The sequence below is a fragment of the Anomaloglossus baeobatrachus genome, chromosome 3, assembly GCF_048569485.1.
Source record: "Anomaloglossus baeobatrachus isolate aAnoBae1 chromosome 3, aAnoBae1.hap1, whole genome shotgun sequence".
In the NCBI taxonomy this organism is placed as follows: Eukaryota; Metazoa; Chordata; class Amphibia; order Anura; family Aromobatidae; genus Anomaloglossus; species Anomaloglossus baeobatrachus.
Genome location: NC_134355.1, coordinates 631,238,934 through 631,257,835, shown reverse-complemented (window position 1 = coordinate 631,257,835; position 18,902 = coordinate 631,238,934).

Genomic DNA, 18,902 nt, shown 5'->3' with positions numbered 1-18,902 from the left:
GGGTGTGGTGCAGAGTGTTCCTAGGATTTTGATTAGCTTGTTCTTGGCAACAGCAAAGGTTAGGGATCCGTAACCAAGGAGGAGATGGGTACTGTACAGAAGGGCATATTGCACAATACCCTGTGACAACCTGATAGGCCAAGGCGTCACACACATATCTATATATATAAGCTGTACTACCCAGCATTGCCCAGGATAGTAACTGTCTCTCTGTTTCTCTCCCAGTCTCCATCTGTCTCCCTTTCTGTCTGTCTCTCTGTCTGTCTGTGTCTGTCTTTCTCTCTGTCTGTCTCTTTCCATGTTTCTCTATCTCTTTCCCTATCTGTCTCTCTATCTCCTTCCTTGTCTGTCTGTCTCTCTATCTCTGTCTCTTTCCCTGTCTTCCCTGTCTCTTTGTCTGTGTCTGTGTCCATCAGTTTCTGATGTTCCTGTCTGTCTGTCTGTCTCTTTCCCTGTCTGACTCTTTCTGTCTCTTTGTTTGTCTGTGTGTGTCTGTGTGTGCGCATGTCTGTCTCTTTCTGTTTCTGTCTCTCTCTCTCTCTCTTTGTCTGTCTGTCTCTTTCCCTGTCTCTGTCTCTTTGCCTGTCTCTTTATAATAATAATAATAATAATAATCTTTATTTCTATAGCGCCAACATATTCCTTAGCGCTTTACAATTCAGGAGGATCATATACAAACAAGTAACAGTTATAGAAATACAATATTTATTTCTTTACAATCTTTATCTGTCTGTCTGTCTCTTTCTCTGTCTGTCTGTCTCTTTCCCTGTCTCTTTGTCTGTCTGTCTCTTTTTCTGTCTGTCTCTGTCTGTATCTGTTTGTCTCTTTCCCTGTCTGTGTCTGTCTCTGTCTGTCTGTCTCTTTCCCTAGGTGCATTGTGACATGCCAACACTCAATTTAAGGGCGTGGCTGCACATTCTTCTGAAGTTCTGGCTGCACTGTGGCTCCCATCTCCATTTACTTTAATGGAGGCAGTTTTTTTGGCGAATGACTATAAAGTGCGGCTTTAAAATTTCCCCTCAAAACATAGTCTATGACATTCCCTGAGTCAAATGGAGTGTCTGTGCAAAATTTACTGATTGTACCTGCGACAGTGCAAATTCCTTTAGCGGACATAGACACATACATACAAACATACATAAACACATTCAGCTTTATATAGTACAAGCTGTAGTACCCAGGCATTGCCCGGAATAGTAACTGTCTCTTTGTCTCTCTCCCAGTTTCTGTCTGTTTGTGTCTGTCTCTGTCTGTCTGTCTCTGTCTGTCTGTCTCTCTGAATCTCCGTATCTGTCTCTTTCTGTCTCTTTCTGTGTCTGTTTCTTTCTCTCTGTCTCCGTCTGTCTGTGTGTCTGTCTCTATCTATGTCTGTCTGTGTTTAACTCTCTGTCTGTCTCTGTATCAGTCTCTGTCTGTCTCTCTCTGTCTCTCTTTAGCTCTGTGTCTGCCTGTCTGTCTTTTTCCCCATCTCTCTTTCCCCGTCTGTCTCTGTCTCTTTCCATGTCTTTTTCCTTGTCTCTGTCTCTTTCCCTGTCTGTCTCTTTCCCTATCTGTCTCTTTCCCTGTCTGTCTCTTTCTCTGACTCTGTCTCTTTCCCTTTCCCTGTCTCTGGTCTCTTTCCCTGTCTCTGTCGCTTTCCCTGTCTCTGTGTAATGCTGCCACCATGGGGAGCAGCTTTTAAGGCATCCAGGGTCCGGAAGTGAGGCCCAAGAGAAGGCTCCGCCCCCTAGCCATGTGGACGGGGAGGCGAACCATGACAGTACCCCTTCCTCAACAGGGGGCCACCGGACCCCCAGGCTTCCCAGGATACCTCCGGTGGAAAGACGTAATTAACCGATCGGCCCGCACGGATCGAGCCGGCACCCAGGACCTGTCCTCCTGACCGTAACCCTTCCAATGGATCAGATACTGGAGGGAACTACGAACCCAACGAGAATCGATAATACGCTGGATCTCGTACTCCTCCTCACCGTCCACCAATATCGGAGCCGGAGGGGTCTGAGAATCCACCACCGATGGAACAAATTGCTTAAGCAAGGAGGTATGAAATACGTTAGGAATACGCAAGGTCTGGGGCAGTTGCAACCAAAAGGCCACTGAGTTGATCACTTCAATGATCTCGTAGGGTCCTATAAACTTAGGACCCAACTTAGCAGACGAAACCCTAAGCCTAATATTCCGAGTGGACAGCCACACTTTGTCCCCCACCTGAAAGGGGGGTCCCAGAGAACGGCGTTTGTCTGCTTGGCGTTTCTGGGACTGTTGAGCCGTCTCGATGCACCGTTGTACCTCCTTCCACACCTCCCCCAGATGCTGAACGACGGACTCGACTCCTGGACACCCCGAATCCACTCTAGAGAAGGTCCCGAAGTGAGGGTGAAACCCGTAATTACAGAAGAAGGGAGAAGTTCCCGGAAACTGATGGACTCTGCTATTGAATGCAAACTCCGCAAGGGTCAAAAACATAAACCAATCCTCCTGCTGAGCAGAAACCAAGCACCGCAGGATTTGCTCAAGGGTCTGATTCATCCTTTCCGTCTGCCCATTGGACTCGGGATGATAGGCGGACGAGAAGGACAACTCTATTCCCAACCACCTGCACAAGGCCCTCCAAAACCGAGAAATGAATTTTACCCCCCTGTCAGACACAATATTCAGGGGCAACCCATGTAACCGAACCACCTGGTCAATAAAGTGGTTGGCAAGGGCTGCAGCATTAGGTAGACCGGAGAGGGGAACAAAATGTGCCTGTTTACTAAAACGATCCACCACCACCCAGATCACAGTCATACCATTTGAGAAAGGGAGGTCCGCAATGAAATCCATGGACAAGTGGGTCCATGGTCATTCAGGAACAGGTAAGGGAACCAGTTCCCCGGCCGGCCAGTTACGACATACCTTAGCAGGGGCACATGTAGCACAGGCAGACACAAACCGAGCAACAGAAAAAAGTCTTTAAATTTGCCTTATATTACATCATATCCCATGGCCCAAGAACCACCAACACCGAAAGTTGCACATAGAAAAACTTTAATTGGTTGGGTCAAGCATATAAATATTACATGGGATATAAGAAATTGTGACAAGTAGAAAGGTTAAATGACACATAAGAGCGAATAAAGAACCCCATGTGGGGCTGCATGGATCAACTTAGGTGCACACAAAAGGGTGTACTCCCAGCAGGGCCAGTGTAAGTGCCTTTTTCAAAAAACATATGTTCACCTAATCAAGAACTCTAAGCACATTCCAGATAAATGCACAGGAATATATTCCCAGCAGAGCCAGTGTAAGTGCCTATACAAAGGTAGATTCACAGTAAGTGACAGAATAACACTTAGGTAAATGACAATAGGCATGTTACCCACACACATCATCCGGTGAGCAGGGGTATGTTCCCAGCAAGGCCAGTGTAAATGCCATTGCAATAAACAAGTTCACAGTAAGTGACAGTGTAACACTTTAGTACATGAGCATAGGCACATTACCCAGACATCTAGTCCAATGGACAGGGGTATATTCCCAGCAGGGCCAGTGTAAGTGCCTATACCATAAAAATGTTCACAGCAAATGACAGAAAAACACTTTAGTAAATAACAATAGGCACATACCGCAAACACATAGTCCACAGGACAGGGAAGTATTCCCAGCAAGATCAGTATAAGTGCCTTTCCAGGTTCACAGTAATGACAGGATAACACTTAGTAAATGATCATAGGCACATTACCCAAGCACATAGCCCGGTGGAAATTCCACCAATTATAGCACTCACATGCAGTCACACAAGGGGAAAAAAAAGTCCCAATACGTATTTCGTGGTGACTTCCCATGGTCCCCTGAGGAAGTCACCACGAAATACGTATTGGGACTTTTTTTCCCCCTTGTGTGACTGCATGTGAGTGCTATAATTGGTGGAATTTCCACCGGGCTATGTGCTTGGGTAATGTGCCTATGATCATTTACTAAGTGTTATCCTGTCATTACTGTGAACCTGGAAAGGCACTTATACTGATCTTGCTGGGAATACTTCCCTGTCCTGTGGACTATGTGTTTGCGGTATGTGCCTATTGTTATTTACTAAAGTGTTTTTCTGTCATTTGCTGTGAACATTTTTATGGTATAGGCACTTACACTGGCCCTGCTGGGAATATACCCCTGTCCATTGGACTAGATGTCTGGGTAATGTGCCTATGCTCATGTACTAAAGTGTTACACTGTCACTTACTGTGAACTTGTTTATTGCAATGGCATTTACACTGGCCTTGCTGGGAACATACCCCTGCTCACCGGATGATGTGTGTGGGTAACATGCCTATTGTCATTTACCTAAGTGTTATTCTGTCACTTACTGTGAATCTATCTTTGTATAGGCACTTACACTGGCTCTGCTGGGAATATATTCCTGTGCATTTATCTGGAATGTGCTTAGAGTTCTTGATTAGGTGAACATATGTTTTTTGTAAAAGGCACTTACACTGGCCCTGCTGGGAGTACACCCTTTTGTGTGCACCTAAGTTGATCCATGCAGCCCCACATGGGGTTCTTTATTCGCTCTTATGTGTCATTTAACCTTTCTACTTGTCACAATTTTTTATATCCCATGTAATATTTATATGCTTGACCCAACCAATTAAAGTTTTTCTATGTGCAACTTTCGGTGTTGGTGGTTCTTGGGCCATGGGATATGATGTAATATAAGGCAAATTTAAAGACTTTTTTCTGCTGTTTCAATATGTTCCTGAAGTTGTTGCCTTTTACCTTATATAAGTCTGTTTTAACTGTCCTGGTTGTTGCTAACAAACCGAGCAACATCTGAGTGAAGAGATGGACACCAAAACAGTCGAGCAACAGTCCTGCGAGTGGCTGTAATTCCAGGATGGCCACTAAGTACAGACTCATGGAACTCTTGAAGTACCCGTAACCGGAGGTGTAAAGGGACAAACAGTTTAGTGTCTGGAGCGGAAGATGGCGCTGAGGACTGGGCCTCCCTGACCTCAGCCTCTAACTCGGATGACAAGGCAGCGACCACCACCCCTCCCGGAAGAATGGAGGAAGGAGGCTCTGGAGGTGACACCGGGTCCAAACTACGGGACAGTGCATCTGCCCTCACGTTTTTAGACCCCGGCCGAAAAGTAATACAAAAATGGAATCTAGAAAAAAAAAGAGCCCACCTCGCTTGTCGAGGCGTCAATCTCTTGGCGGACTCGATATACGCGAGGTTTTTATGATCGGTGATGACAGCAATACGGTGAACAGCACCCTCCAAAAAATGCCTCCATTCTTCAAATGCCAACTTTACCGCCAATAATTCACGGTTACCCATATCATAATTCCTCTCAGCCGGAGTGAATTTCTTGGAGAAGAACGCACATGGTCGCAAATTAGTCAGAGTAGCAGGGCCCTGAGAGAGAACAGCTCCCACCCCCACCTCTGAGGCGTCCACCTCCACAATAAACGGCGCCTCGAGGTCAGGCTGTACCAGGACCGGGGCGGATATGAACCGGTCCTTTAACTCAAGAAAGACCTGAACAGCAGTTTGCGACCAATTCTGCAGATCCGCCCCTTTCCTTGTAAGGTCAGTCAATGGCTTGGCAATTTGAGAAAACCCCTTAATGAACCTTCGATAATAATTTGCGAAACCCAAAAAGCGTTGTAGCGCCTTGATATCCCTGGGTTGCACCCAATCCACGATAGCCGGCACCTTTCCTGGGTCCATTTTAAACCCATCACGAGAAAGGAGTAACCCAAGAAGGGCAACCTCCTCGACCGTTACCCAGACTTAGAAGTTTCCCGATGATTGTTTAGCGGAGGGGCAAGCCGGGCAGTCTTTTCTCCAGTGTCCATGGTGACTGTCCACAATAGAAGCACAGCTTGAGATCCCGGCGTCTTCTCCTCTCCTTCTCATCTGGACTGATGGCTCCAACTTCCACGTGTTCCGTAGCCGGCAAAGAAGGTGCCCTAGGTAGAGGGGGCAGAATCTCACGCATGGTGCCCCTTCTTTCCCGTAATCTGCGGTCCATACGAACTGCCTTCGTCATTGCAACATCCAAGGTGCTGGGAGGAGGGTGCAGAGCCAAAGCGTCTTTCAGTGAGTCCAAAAGACCTCTCCGGAATTGGCACCTAAGTGCAGAATCATTCCACCGTACCTCAGCGGACCACTGCTGAAACTCAGAACAATATAGCTCAGCAGAGTGGTTTCCCTGAGGGAGACACATGATCCTGTCCTCAGCCACTCGAACACGGTCTGGTTCGTCATATATCACCCCGAGGGAGTCAAAGAAGAGGTCAACTGAATGCCGTTCCAGGGCCGAAGGGGGTAGGGAAAACGCCCAGGTCTGGGGACCCCCTCTAAGTAACGACATGATGATCCCCACCCGCTGAGTCTCATTCCCCAAGGACCGAGGCCGGAGAGTGAAAAGGAGCCTGCAACTCTCCCTAAATGTCCGAAATAGGTTTTTCTCCCCCGAGAATTTATCCGGGAGTATCACCGTGGGTTCGGGGGAGGTCAGTTGGACATCAGTGGGACTATGCTGTCCTACGGCTTGTGAGGTAGCTGCCACTGAGGTGGCCCTCGCAGAAGCGGAGACCTCACTCCGCAGTATATTGTGTGAAGCTACCAGGGTGCGATGCTCTGCAGCCAAATCCTGCACCAGCTGCGTAAGGTTGGCTACTTGCTCGCACAAAGTGCTGAGTGGATCCATTACAGTCTTTTATCCTGTAAAGTTGGATCCCACTACCAAGAAATAAATGTCTTTTTTTTTTTTCTTTCTCCTATGGGAGATAAGCCTATTGGGGCCGGCTATACTGTAATGCTGCCACCAAGGGGAGCCAGAGCTCTGCAGCAAGAGACACTACACAGAGCAATGAGAACCAGGAAGTGAATACACAGCGTTCTCATACACTACCTCAAAGCACAGCTGAGAAGCAGAGCTACAGAGCATGCAAGGAATAGTCAAGCAGGCTGGGTCAGACACCGTACGGGCAGAAGCAGGACCGGAGGAACGAGCAGAAGCGGAGTCAAAGTCAGGCCAAGGTCAGTACCGGAGGAAGCAACCGAGTGGGGAAATAGGAGAGGGGACAGAGGACAGGAGGGATGACCAGGGGACGGAACACAGACAAGGGCACAGGGGTACAGGAACAGACAGATCAGGATATCACGCACAGGACCAGCAATCACAGGCAAAGCAGTGCTAAGCTTATAGCCGGCGCTGGTTCAGTGGAAATGTCAGCTTTTAAGGCATCCAGGGTCCGGAAGTGAGGCCCGAGAGAAGGCTCCGCCCCCTAGCCATGTGAATGTAGAGTCGAACCATGACACTGTCTCTTTCCCTGTCTGTCTCTTTACTTGTCTGTCTCTTTCCCTGTCTCTGTCTCTTTCCCTGTCTGTGTCTGTCTGCCTCTGTCTCTTTGACTGTCTGTCTCTCTCTGTCTCTGTCTCTATCAGCCTCTGTCTCTTTGAGTAATAAATAGGAATAACGTTTGGAACACCATTCTAAGTCCGAACTGGGTGCAAAAACCTAAAAAAACATCACTATGGGGAGATAAGGTATGCACACCAGTGACTATGTAAGGGGAATACATGAAATAGCAGAAACTGCTGTGTGAATACTGACTTGAAAAATCCAATAGCTATATGCAAGAGTGAATATGTGAAAAATGGAATCTGCATTACTGCCATGAACATATGAATCAAGAGAAACTGCATGAGAGGACACACACTAGCTAGGGACCCCAACGTAGAGAAATACTTTGGCGTAGTGTTGGGGCTCTATTGCATTGATCAATTCAGTAGCTAAATTTCTCTTGATTCATATGTTCATGGCAGTAATGCAGATTCCATTTTTCACATATTCACTCTTGCATATAGCTATTGGATTTTTCAAGTCAGTATTCACACAGCAGTTTCTGCTATTTCATGTATTCCCCTTACATAGTCACTGGTGTGCATACCTTATCTCCCCATAGTGATGTTTTTTTAGGTTTTTGCACCCAGTTCGGACTTAGAATGGTGTTCCAAACGTTATTCCTATTTGTTAGTATTTTTTCATTTGTGAACCCTCCCCACCACACCTATTGCCAATCCATATCATACGCATAAATAGCCTGGGTCTCAGCTTCCCATACACGGTAGGTTCTTTAACTGCATGAGAGGACACACACAAGCTAGGGACCCTAACGTAGAGAGATACTTTAGCGTAGTGTTGGGGCTCTATTGCATTGATCAATTCAGTAGCTAAATTTCTCTTGATTCATATGTTCATGGCAGTAATGCAGATTCCATTTTTCACATATTCACTCTTGCATATAGCTATTGGATTTTTCAAGTCAGTATTCACACAGCAGTTTCTGCTATTTCATGTATTCCCCTTACATAGTCACTGGTGTGCATACTCTGTCTCTTTGAGTGTCTGCCTCTCTCTGTCTGTCTCTTTCCCTGTCTCTTTCCTTGTCTGTCTGTGTCTGTCTGCCTCTGTCTCTTTGACTGTCTGTCTCTGTCTCTTTCCCTGTCTGTTTATGTCTGTCTGCCTCTGTCTCTTTGACTGTCTCTCTCTGTCTGTCTCTGTCTCTTTCCCTTTCCCTGTCTGCCTTTTACTCTGTCTGTACCTATGTCTATCTGTCTCTCTCTGTTTCTCTACCGACATCTTATTACCTCACACGTAAGCTTGTTATACTATGAATGTCTTAAGTTCCTATAGCAACCACTCACAGCTCCTATTAATAACCTATAGCTTGTATCTCCATTGACTTTAATGGAGGCAGGTTTGTTGGAGAGTAACTGTAAAGCGCGGGGTTAAATTTTCCCGTCAAAACATAGTCTATGACGTTCCCTGAGTCACATGGAGTGTCTATGCAAAATTTCGTGATTGTAAATGCGACGGTGCTGATTCCTTTAGCGGACGTACACACATACATACACACATACATACATACGAGAACACTCAGCTTTATATATTATACTAGCTGTAGTACCCGGGCGTTACCCTGGATAGTAACTGTCTGTCTGACTCTCTCCGGGTTTCTGTCTGTCTGTCTGTATCTATCTGTCTCTGTGTCTTCCTCTGTCTGTCTGTATACTGTATGTCTGTCTGTCTCTGTATCAGTCTCTCTGTCTGTCTTTGTATCAGTCTCTCTGTCTGTCTCTGTCTAGCTCTGTTGTAACCTAAAAAAGACTCTGGAATCTTAGTTTTAATATTCAAAAAAGTAGAAGTTTATTATTACAAAAGGTGCTCGTGCAAGTATTATATAAAATTCATTATACATAGGATGACATTTGGAATATTGGGAGGGATGTATAACCGCACTAAAGGGAATAGTGCAACTCTGGTGGCAATAATACTATCTGGACCAGTTAGCCTACAATAATGTCCTATATACAAATGGACATATAGTAAATAGGCATATTCAAACAGCATAGGAATTTCAATACGTGGGGTATAATATATGTATAGATCTTTGATATTCTAATGGCATGCTATTGATTATGTTGTTATTAATTATATTATATTATGTGGAGGTACCCCTCGTGGCCACAATGGTGAAGATCAGTCCTTACCACATATATGTTATCCTGTAATATATATGGGATTACTTGCCCACATCAATAGGTTCCATTAATAGTTTTCCCCAATAATTAAATCAATTTACCTGTAGCCATAGTGAAAGGTGAAGGTCCTATATAATGCCACCGATTGCACCTGCCCCAACCTCGACGCGCGTTTCACCGCACTGCCGGTTTCATCAGGAGGTATGTGCCATACTTGTTATGGTTACTTTATATAGCACCTATGATCTGATTCAGGTGCGAATTTCCCATCCGGCATTTCGGCATGCTTCACTAAGTGACGCGCATCTTGTGCGCAGGTCGCCCATCAAGCACGCCATACGTCACATGACCGCGAGTCACGCGGCCTGTGAACACATGACGTGAAATCAATGTAAAAGGCCGGATGAGTTATCCAGGTGCACGATCCCCATCCGGTATATGGGCGCACATGACCGCGTGATGCACATCCTGCGCGCGAGTCGCTTGTCGAGCGTGTCACACATCACATGACCGCGATACCGCGGCCAGCGAACGAGCGACACAGAGCCGACATGAAAGACCGAAAGATGTATCATCCGGTCTCCATGTCAACTCTCTCTGTCAGCGAGTCACGCCCAGGAAATGCACAGCGCACACAGCCATTGCGTCCCCCCGGACCGGTTAGTACCTGAATCAGATCATGTTCAATAAATCATATGTTACAGTGATGGGCACTGAATGATCAAGTTTTAACAGTTGCTTAGAAGTCTTTACATGTAAATTCATACTCTATACAAAGAACATCTACACATATAGTCATATATAAAACAGCATCATTCATATCAGAACACAATTTACTTATAGTGACATAGATAATCCTATGTACATCTTACTTATATATGTGTGTATAATATATATTCTCTCAGATCCTGATGAACATTTATAGAATAATAAATACATTTATCTCAAATATTATTATTTCGTAATTTTCTTCATTCATATGCGCTTGAAGTTTTTATACTGTTGTTCATATTTCACATATGATGAGTCCATATGTTCAGGATACTAGTTATTCCTAATCAATGTCCATCACCTTTATGGTGCCATAAACTGGAACACAAACAAACAAGAAGGGAAAGAACAGGGAAGGTTAAAATTCTGTATAATGAGAAAGTGTGCATTCATAAAATTCGCGCTATACAGGCAAGAAGGGCTTAAAGCTCAAGGATTCATTTAGCCCCCTTGGGGTCATAGTGTCAAGCACCACTATCCATTTAGTTTCTTTCTTCAAAAGTTCATTTTTATAGTTTCCGCCTCTGGCTCCCAAACTCACATGGTCAATACCTTTTACTTTAAAACTAATGGGGTTGCATTTATGGTGGGTAAAAAAATGCCTTGGTATGGTTTTTAGTTCTTTTATATCTTTACATCCTTTAGCATTAACAATGTCTCGGATGTGCCCTAGGGTTCTAACCTTCAGCTGTCTCGTGGTCATGCCAATATATATCATATTGCATGAGCAACTTGCATGGTAAATCACCATTTCGGTCTTGCAGGTTATATTGAATGTGATGGAATAACTTCTTGTATTTCCCGTATTTTCAAAGGTGGTACATCTTTGCACATATCTGCATGCCGAGCAATTCCCACATTTAAAACATCCCCACTTGGGTCCCCTTTGACTAAATGGGTTACTGATTGGAGGGACATAGTGACTTCGAGTCAGTATATCCTTTAGATTTTTTGATCTGCGCCAGGTCATTGATGGATGCGGCGTCAAATGCCTGGCCAGATCATTATCTGCCAGAAGTATCTGCCAGTGTCTCTGAACAATTGTTTTGATATCATGCCATCGGCTGTTAAATTCCGTGATAAATCTCACAGGTTGCAGCTCCCTACTTTTATTCTGAGTTGTCAAGAGGGTTTCACGATTACTCTTCGCTGCTCTAATATATCCTAATCTGATGTTTTTGGATTTATACCCTCTTTCAGCCAAGTTTCTACTCAAAAGTGAGGCTTGATTTTCAAAGTCTCCTGCTCTGGAGCATATTCTCCGCATTCGCAGGAATTGCCCTCTAGGTACTGCTTTTATAGTCTGAGGGTGATGGGAAGAGGATGCATGCAGCATCATGACCATGACCATGTGAGTTTGGGAGCCAGAGGCGGAAACTATAAAAATGAACTTTTGAAGAAAGAAACTAAATGGATAGTGGTGCTTGACACTATGACCCCAAGGGGGCTAAATGAATCCTTGAGCTTTAAGCCCTTCTTGCCTGTATAGCGCGAATTTTATGAATGCACACTTTCTCATTATACAGAATTTTAACCTTCCCTGTTCTTTCCCTTCTTGTTTGTTTGTTTTCCAGTTTATGGCACCATAAAGGTGATGGACATTGATTAGGAATAACTAGTATCCTGAACATATGGACTCATCATATGTGAAATATGAACAACAGTATAAAAACTTCAAGCGCATATGAATGAAGAAAATTCCGAAATAATAATATTTGAGATAAATGTATTTATTATTCTATAAATGTTCATCAGGATCTGAGAGAATATATATTAATACACACATATATAAGTAAGATGTACATAGGATTATCTATGTCACTATAAGTAAATTGTGTTCTGATATCAATGATGCTGTTTTATATATGACTATATGTGTAGATGTTCTTTGTATAGAGTATGAATTTACATGTAAAGACTTCTAAGCAACTGTTAAAACTTGATCATTCAGTGCCCATCACTGTAACATATGATTTATTGAACATGATCTGATTCAGGTACTAACCGGTCCGGGGGGACGCAATGGCTGGGTGCGCTGTGCATTTCCTGGGCGTGACTCGCTGACAGAGAGAGTTGACATGGAGACCGGATGATACATCCGGTCTTTCATGTCGGCTCTGTGTCGCTCGTTCGCTGGCCGCGGTATCGCGGTCATGTGACGTGTGACACGCTCGACAAGCGACTCGCGCGCAGGATGCGCATCACGCGGTCATGTGCGCCCATATACCGGATGGGGATCGTGCACCTGGATAACTCATCCGGCCTTTTACATTGATTTCACATCATGTGTTCACAGGCCGCGTGACTCGCGGTCATGTGACGTATGGAGTGCTTGATGGGCGACCTGCGCACAAGATGCGCGTCACTTAGTGAAGCATGCCGAAATGCCGGATGCGAAATTCGCACCTGAATCAGATCATGGGTGCTATATAAAGTAACCATAACAAGTATGGCACATACCTCCTGATGAAACCGGCAGTGCGGTGAAACGCGCGTCGAGGTTGGGGCAGGTGCAATCGGTGGCATTATATAGGACCTTCACCTTTCACTATGGCTACAGGTAAATTGATTTAATTATTGGGGAAAACTATTAATGGAACCTATTGATGTGGGCAAGTAATCCCATATATATTACAGGATAACATATATGTGGTAAGGACTGATCTTGACCATTGTGGCCACGAGGGGTACCTCCACATAATATAATATAATTAATAACAACATAATCAATAGCATGCCATTAGAATATCAAAGGTCTATGCATATATTATACCCCACGTATTGAAATTCCTATGCTGTTTGAATATGCCTATTTACTATATGTCCATTTGTATATAGGACATTATTGTAGGCTAACTGGTCCAGATAGTATTATTGCCACCAGAGTTGCACTATTCCCTTTAGTGCGGTTATACATCCTTCCCAATATTCCAAATGTCATCCTATGTATAATGAATTTTATATAATACTTGCACGAGCACCTTTTGTAATAATAAACTTCTACTTTTTTGAATATTAAAACTAAGATTCCAGAGTCTTTTTTAGGTTACAATTGAATTAGATCAGGAATCTGCCTTTGAATATTAGAGGCCATATATAGGTAATCTGTCTAGCTCTGTGTCTGTCTCTCTCTATCTCTGTGTCTGTGTGTCTCGCTCTCTCTCTCTCTGTCAGGCTCTTTCCCCGTTTGTCTCATTTCAGGTCTGTCTTATTCCAGGTCTGTCTCATTTCAGGTCTGTCTCATTCCCCATCTGTCTCATTCCCCGTCTGTCTCTTTGCCCGTCTGTCTCTTTGCCCGTCTGTCTCTTTCCCCGTCTGTCTCTTTCCCCGTTTGTCTCTTTCCCCGTCTGTCTATTTCCCCGTCTGTCTCTTTCCCCGTCTGTCTCTTTTTGCAGGTCTGTCTCTTTTTGCAGGTCTGTCTCTTTTCCCGTCTGTCTCTTTCCCCGTCTGTCTCTTTCCCTGTTTGTCTCTTTCCCCGTCTATCTCTTTCCTCTTCTGCCTCTCTCCCTGTCTGTCTCTTTCCCTGTCTGTCTCTTCCCCGTCTGTCTCTTTCCAGGTCTGTCTCTTTCAAGGTCTGTCTGGTTCCAGGTCTGTCTGGTTCCAGGTCTGTCTCTTTCCCCGTCTCTCTCTGTCCCCGGTCTCTTTTCTTGTCTTTGTCTCTTTCCCTATCTCTTTACTTGTCTCTGTCTCTTTCCCTGTCTCTTTACTTATCTCTGTATCTTTCCTTGTCTGTCTCTTTCCCCATATGTCTCTGTCTTTTTCCCTGACTCTTTACTTGTCTCTGTCTCTTTCCCTGTCTCTTTCTGTGTCTGTCTGTCTCTTTCCCTGTCTATCTCTGTCTATCTCTGTCTGTCTGTTTCCCTGTGTGCCTGTCTCTTTCCCTGTCTGTCTGTTTCCCTGTCTGCCTGTGTCTTTCCCTGTCTGTCTGTTTCCCTGTCTGCCTGTGTCTTTCCCTGTCTGTCTCTGTCTGCCTCTCTGTCTGTCTCTTTCTCTGTCTGTCTGTGTCTGTCTGCCTCTGTCTGGATCGTTGTCTCTGTCTCTCTTTCTCTCTGTCTCTTTCTGTCTCTCTCTATCCGTCGCCCCACAGACATCTTATTACCTCACACAGAAGCTTCTTATACTAACAATTTATTTTGCTCCTATAGCAACCAATCACAGCTGCTATTAATAACCTAATAGCTCACAGCTCCATTCACTTTAATGGAGGCATGTTTTTTTGGACAGTAGCTGTAAAGCGCAGGGTTACATTTTCCCGTCCAAACTTAGCCTATGACGTTCTCTGAGTTACATGGGGTGTCTCTGCAAAATTTCGTGATTGTAAATGCGACGGTGTGGATTCCTTTAGCGGACATACACACACACACACATATACATACAGTACAGACCAAAAGTTTGGACACACCTTCTCATCTCTAGAACAACTGTTAAGAGGAGACTTTGTGCAGCAGGCCTTCATGGTAAAATAGCTGTTAGGAAACCACTGATAAGGACAGACAACAAGGAGAAGAGACTTGTTTGGGCTAAAGAACACAAGGAATGGACATTAAACCAGTGGAAATCTGTCCTTTGGTCTGATGAGTCCAAATTTGAGATCTTTGGATCCAACCACCCTGTCTTTGTAGAAAAGGTGTCGGATGGACTCTACATGGCTGGTTCCCACCGTGAAGCATGGAGGAGGAGGTGTGATGGTGTGGGGGTGCTTTGCTGGTGACACTGTTGGAGATTTATTCAAAATTGAAGGCATACTAAACCAGCATGGCTACCTCAGCATCTTGCAGCGGCATGCTATTCCATACGGTTTGCGTTTAGTTGGACCATCATTTATTTTTCAACAGGACAATGACCCCAAACACACCTCCAGGCTGTGTAAGGGTTATTTAACTAAGAAGGAGAGTGATGGGGTGCTACACCAGATGACCTGGCCTCCACAGTCACCAGACCAGAACCCAATCGAGATGGTTTGAGGTGAGCTGGACCGCAGAGTGAAAGCAAAAGGGCCAACAAGTGCTAAGCATCTCTGGGAACTGCTTCAAGACTGTTGGAAAACCATTTCCGGTGACTACCTCTTGAAGCTCATCAAGAGAATGCCAAGAGTGTGCAAAGTAGTAATGAAAGCAAAAGGTGGCTACTTTGAAGAACCGTGAATATAAGACATATTTTCAGTTGTTTCACACTTTTTTAAGTATTTCACTCCACATGTGTTAATTCATAGTTTTGATGCATTCTATGTGAATCTACAATTGTTAGAGTCTGGAAAATAAAGAAAACTCTTTGAATGAGGAGGTGTGTCCAAACTTTTGGTCTGTACTGTGCATACATACACTCAGTATTATATATATATATATATATATATATATATTTATATATACTGTATATGTATTATATATATATATATATATATATATATATATATATATATATATATATATAAATATACCGTGTTCTCCTGAACCTACCTGTCATTTCTCTTTTGTTCTTGAGCCCTTCAGTTCCTGAGATCTATGCAGTGGAGAAAATAAGTATTTGATACACTACCTATTTGCAAGTTTTCCCACCTACACAGAATAGCAGAAGCCTATAATTTTTATTGCAGTTACACTTCAACTGTGACAGATAGAATAAAAAAATTCCAGAAAATCACATTGTAAACCTTGTGGAAACCTTCAAAAGGAACCTATAAATCTATCTGTTCCTACAAACCTGCAAAAGGATTCAGTCCACTATACCGCTGCATGACCAGCTCTGCCCTCACCTACTGTATTCTCACCCATCCCCTATAGACTGTGAGCCATCGGGGGCAGAGTCCTCTTTCCTCCTGTACCAGAGTGTGTCTTGTATTGTTCATGATTATTGTACTTGTTTTAATTATGTATACCACTTTTCACATGTAAAGTGTCATGGAATAAATGGCACTATAATGGCACTATAATAATAATTGTATGATTTTTAAATCATTAATTTGCATTTTATTGCATGAAATAAGTATTTGATCACCTACCAACCAGCAAGAATTCTGCCTCTGATACACCTGTTATTTTGTCTTTAAGAAGCTCCTACTCTGAATTCATTACCTGTATTAATTGCACCTGTTTTAACTCGTTATCTGTATAAAAGAAAACTGTCCATACACTCAATCACACTCCAACCTCTCCACCATGGCCAAGACCAAAGAGCTGTCTAAGGACACCAGTGACAAAATTGTAGACCTGCACAAGACTGGGATGGTCTGCAGGACAATAGGCAAGCAGCTTTTTGAGGAGGCAGCAACTGTTGGGACAATTATTAGAAAATGGAAGAAACACAAGATGACTGTCAATCTTTCTCAGTCTAGCGCTCCATGCAAGATCTTGCCTCGTGGGGTAAGGATAATTCTGAGAAAGGTCAGAAATCAACCCAGAACTACATGGAAGGACCTGGTCAATAACCTGAAGAGAGCTAAGAGACCAAAGTCTCAAAGATTACCATTATTAACACACTACACCGTCATGGATTAAAATCCTGCAGGACACCCAAGGTCCCCCTGCTCAAGCCCACACATGTCCAGGCCCATTTGAATGATCCAGAGGAGACATGGGAGAAGGTCATGTGGTAAGATGAGACCAAAATAGAACATTTTGGTATCAACTCCACTTGCCATGTTTGGAGGAAGAAGAAGGATGAGTACAAGCCCAAGAACACCGTCCCAACCATGAAGCATAGGGGTGGAAACATAATACTTTGGAGATGCTTTTCTGCAAAGGGGACAGGATGACTGCACTATATTGAAGGAAGGATGGATGGGATCATTTATCGTGAGATTTTCGCAAACAACCTCCTTCTCTCAGTAAGAGCATTGAAGATTGGTTATGGCTGGGTCTTCCAGAATGACAATGACCTGAAACATACAGCCAGGCAACTAAGGAGCGGCTCCATAAGAAGCATTTTAAGGTCCTGGAGTAGCCTAGCCAGTCTCCAGACCTGAACCGGATAGAAAATCTTTGGAGGGAGCTGAAAGTCAATGTTGCCCAGCCTCGAAACCTCAAAGATCTGGAGAAGATCTTTATGGAGGAGTCGGACAAAATTCCTGCTGCAATGTGTGCAAACTAGGTCAAGAACTACAGGAAACGATTGACCTCTGGAATTGCAAACAAAGATTTCTGTACCAAATATTAAGTTCTGTTTTTCTATTGTGTCAAATATTTATTTTATGTAGTAAAATGCAAATTCATTATTTAAAAATCATACAATGTGATTTTCTGGATTTTTTCGGATTCTGTCTGTCACAGTTGAAGTGTACCTACAATAAAATTTTCAGACTCTCCATTCTTTGTAGGTGGGAAAACTTGTTAAATCGGCAGTGTATCAAATACTTATTTTCCCCACTGTATAAAACCCTAGTCTTGGAAAATAAGTGTGGTCCCGAAGAAGGTACTCACACACAAAAGAGTTGAAGACCAAACCCATTTGGCTAAAATAGTAGATTTATATACAGGAAAGAGGGAACTGTCGCGGGCGGAGGAGGGGACGCTGCGCTCTCCCTACTGCTTGGGTGCTGCCGCTGCTCGGTGGTGGCTCGAGCGGTGTGCCGGATCCCGGGGACTCGAGCGGTGTTCCTCGCCCGTGAGTGAAAAGGGGGTAGATTGTGGGGGTTTATTGTCCGTGACGCCACCCACGGTTGTGGTGATTTTGGTGACACCACCGCTGCTCTGTATGGGGATCCCGGGAGCGGTGACAGGGAGCAGCTGAGTTGTTAGTTCTCCCCTCCGTGGGTAGGGGTTGGTTGTCCCGGGGCCCAGTGATGGGGTAAGGATGGGTGATGGCAGGCGGGTTGCGGGGCCTGGTGAGGTGCAGGGTCGCGGGGGCAGCGCTGTGCCGCACGGCACGGTGGTACTCACTCAGCCTGAGACGATGACACAGTTCACGGTAAAACACACGGCTGGAAAGACGGGTCCCACGGACGGCTGCTGTTGCTTTTCCCCGGCAGGTTAACGGTGACTGTCCTTTCCCTGCACCTAGTCCTGCTGTTGGTTCCAATGGGTTCCCACCGATAATCCGCTCCCCGGCTTGGATATGGGCTGGAGGAGCCCCTTTTTGACCGCAGGCGCTGGTCCTGAGAAACTGATGCCTTGGCGGTGGCGGTGTCTCTCTCACTCGGTTGGACTGTTGCCTTCAATCGGGACTTAGTTGTTTGGAAACCCAGGAGGTCCCCTTCACTGACGGATTCGGCAAATTCACGGCGACTCCAAGCCTTGCCGGGGTCCGAAAAGCCCCTGCCAATGGTGCTGACTTCTCCTTGTGTACCGGTCCGGTACCGCCGGGCCACCGCCCGTCCACAGTCCTTACAGCAACTCCGATAGGCCACTCCTGCAGACGGTCACCACCGTCTGCCAACCTTGCTGTCTCTGTCCGGGCCACACACCCGGACGCTGTCAGATAGTTGCTCTACTACCACTTTGCTCCTCACACTTTCACTGTCCAAACTCATCTGCTCACTCCTTCACTTCCCTAGCTTAACTGAACTTCTTTTTCCTGCCTCCAGGACTGTGAACTCCTCGGTGGGCGGGACCAGCCGCCTGGCCCACCCCCCTGGTGTGATCATCAGCCCCTGGAGGAA